We start from the raw sequence: 3041 nt of genomic DNA, 5'->3' as shown, positions 1-3041 counted from the left end.
TTTTTTCATTTCCAATCTGAGGTCTTCTATATCTTTCTGCAGCTGTTTTATTTCAGAAGCTGTTGATTCATTGCTTTCAGCTGTGTGTTTTCCAATTCTTTCCGTGTTAGTGTCCTCTGTACTTGTTACGGGTGGGCTTGGGTTCTGAGGTTGCATTTTGTTACTTCTTTTCATTTTGTATAGCACTGTCCTCTGCCCTTTGTTGTAGATCTTTGCTGTAGTCATAACCTTCACACGTACTGAAGTTAAGGTGGAGCTCTACAGAGTTTGGACTTATCCAGCTAGTCTGGCTTAGGTCTGGCTGCTGTGCTCAGCTCCTTCCCTCTCCGGACCAGGGCTAGGACTGGGTCTGGGCATTCCTGGAACTTGGCAGAAATTCCTACTGGGTGGGAGGGGTGGGGGAGGTACGGTGGAGGGGTGGGGGGCAGCCCGATGGGGTGGGAGAGGGTCCTGCCTATGCTGCGCCTGTGCTGGGACTGGTCCCGCCGGTGCAGGTTAGCAGGTAGCTCTCCACACACTCACCGGACCTGGGCTAGGACTGGGTCTGGGAGTTCCCGGAAGTCGTCAGAAATTCCTACTGGGCAGGAGGGGTGGGGAGGTAAGGCAGAGTGGTGTGGGGCAGCCCAAGGGGCTGGGAGAGGGTCCGGCCCACGCTGAGCCTGGGCTGGGACTGGTCCCGCTGGCAGCGCAGGGTAGCAGGAAGCTCTCCGCACGCTCACCGGACCTGGGCTAGGACTTGCTCTCTTTCTATTGGATTAATTTTTAGCTTTTTCACTAACTTCTTGATGTGGACACTCACATTCTGGATTTTAAACATTTTTCCCTTTTTACTTTGTGCATTTATTAGCACATTCTTCCCTTTAGCACATCTTTACTTGCAATAGCATGATTCTATCTAGATATCCAGGATCATTTCCTTCTGTGTTAGGGATATTTTCAGTTTGTTTGTTCTAGCCATTTTCAGCATTGTTTCTGCAATATCTTTAAATGTATGTTTGAAATTATCTTTATTTTCTAGAAGCTATTTTTTACTTGAGGACAGAATTCTAGGCTGGTATTAATTTTCTTTGAGTTCTTTAAAGACATTCTATTGTTTTCTTGGTTCATAATTTCAATTAAAAAGTTAGCTAAAATTCAGTTGTTCCCCCTTGAAATTCATGTGTTTATTTTCTGTTCATAAGATGCTCTTTTGAGTCTCTGCAGGTTAGCTGTATTTGCCTTTAATCTGCTTGAAATTTGTGTGGTGTCTTCAATTAAATGTCTCTTGTTTGGGGAAATTCTCAAAGTTTCTCTCTCTCTCTCTCTCTCTCTCTCTCTCTCTCTCTCTCTCTTTCTCTTTCTCTTTTTCTCTCCCCTTGTCTTTTTTGAGACAGGGTCTTAATATGCAATTCAGGCTGACATTGAGCTCGCTTTGTAATACAGGCTGTTCTCAAACTCACAATGATCCTTCTTCTCAGCCTCTTGAGTGCTGGGATTACAGGCATGTGCTATCACACCTGGTTCTTTTTCTTTTTAGAATTGAATTATGCTTATGAAAGTTATTTTCATCCTGTCCCAAATCTCTTAAATTTTTTCTCTTCTTTCTTTCTTTCTTTCTTTCTTTCTTTCTTTCTTTCTTTCTTTCTTTTTTTCTTTTGCTTTCTGTTCATTTTATTTCAGTGAGAAAATAAATATCAATTTGAATATTTTCTACTAATTTCTATTGCAGGTACCTAACTTCTTTTCTGTTGAGCCTATTCTGCTCTTACACTGAACTACTAAAATGTTAATTTCTGTAAAACATGTACTTTATTTTTTTGTTGTCTAGATTCTTTTTTTTTTTTTTGAGTATTGTATATCTTTAATACTGAAGTCATATTGTAAATCTCCAACTTCTTGTAACCAAGGATACTCTTATCTGTTGTCTCACTCTTGACAGATTTTGGTCTCAACAATAAATTCATTGGGGAAGTATCTAATCTTCCAGCCCTTAATGGCATGATTATTGATACCTAGCAAGAGGTCTCTGCAACGAAAGCGGAAGGATTTTCTGTTCTTCAAAGTTGATAAAAAAAAGGTGCCTAGATTACTAACATCACAAATTTCTTCAACAGCAACCAGGTCTTCACGAACTATGTAAGTGTGAAGCAAATATTTGCTCCTTGCAAGATTGCCAAAGAGCTCCACCAGATTCTTTGGAGGCATACCAATGGAGGTATTCAAGGGTGTCAGATGGCAGGTCCTCAGGAACATGTCTAGGTAGGCAGTGATTCCCTTTTCAAAGTCATGAATGATTGCTGCAGGATCACTGTCAGAGAAAGTGGAAACAGGCACATCAGTGATTGCAATGCTGTCATCCTCACGAATGTCAGCCTTCTCCATCACAGGTAGGAAGTAAGGCTCTCCATCAGGAAGGGAATTTACAGGGTCTTCAGAATCCAAGAAATACATCTCTCCATGGTAAATGGTGCTCTTGGGCATGAAGTGTTTGTAAACGCAGGCTCCACCAACAATAAGTCCTGCCAAGATGAATGAAAGGCCTAAGAGAGTAAGCATACATCTCCCAGAGGTGTGCTCATTCCTTGCCAGTCAGGATCTGCGCTCGGACTGTGCAAGTCGTGAGGACCTCCACGTTTCGCTGCACCACCTCCTTTTGCACCCCTGCGAGTGTGCTGAAAGTCACTTTCAGCATGGTGTATCTTCTGGCTATGCAGTAAGGTGTGGCTGGATTCAGGGTTCCAGGCTGCAGGTTGTAGGAGATCACACCTGCCCAAACACTGCCTAGATTCCCACCAGTCTGCCTAATGCCTCTAGATTCTAATAGTCTGATACAATTTTCATTTTTCTTATTTTGATTGTTATTTGTGCTTATTTGATGTGCATGTTTGATGATTCAACTATTCACCTTTAAGTCTCTTTTTCAATGTCTGTTTTTAAGAAACTGTTGGTGTTTGTCATTTGATCTTATATTTTGGCATGCTTGATACAATTGACCTGATGGAATCATCATGTATAAAAAATTATGGATGATGTGATGGTATCCTCTGTAGAGAAGATTTAAT

The 3041-nt window shown here is 41.7% G+C and overlaps 1 pseudogene; it reads right to left on the bottom strand.

Moving 5' to 3' along the window:
• Nucleotides 1–1905: 1905 nt before the first annotated feature.
• LOC101570432 lies at nucleotides 1906–2671 on the bottom strand (annotated as a pseudogene).
• Nucleotides 2672–3041: the final 370 nt, after the last annotated feature.

The sequence above is a fragment of the Octodon degus genome, unplaced genomic scaffold (genome assembly GCF_000260255.1).
Source record: "Octodon degus isolate 3935 unplaced genomic scaffold, OctDeg1.0 scaffold00075, whole genome shotgun sequence".
NCBI classification, from domain to species: Eukaryota; Metazoa; Chordata; class Mammalia; order Rodentia; family Octodontidae; genus Octodon; species Octodon degus.
The sequence above is the reverse complement of the archived record's forward strand: the minus strand, read 5'-3'. Positions and strand labels throughout refer to the sequence as shown.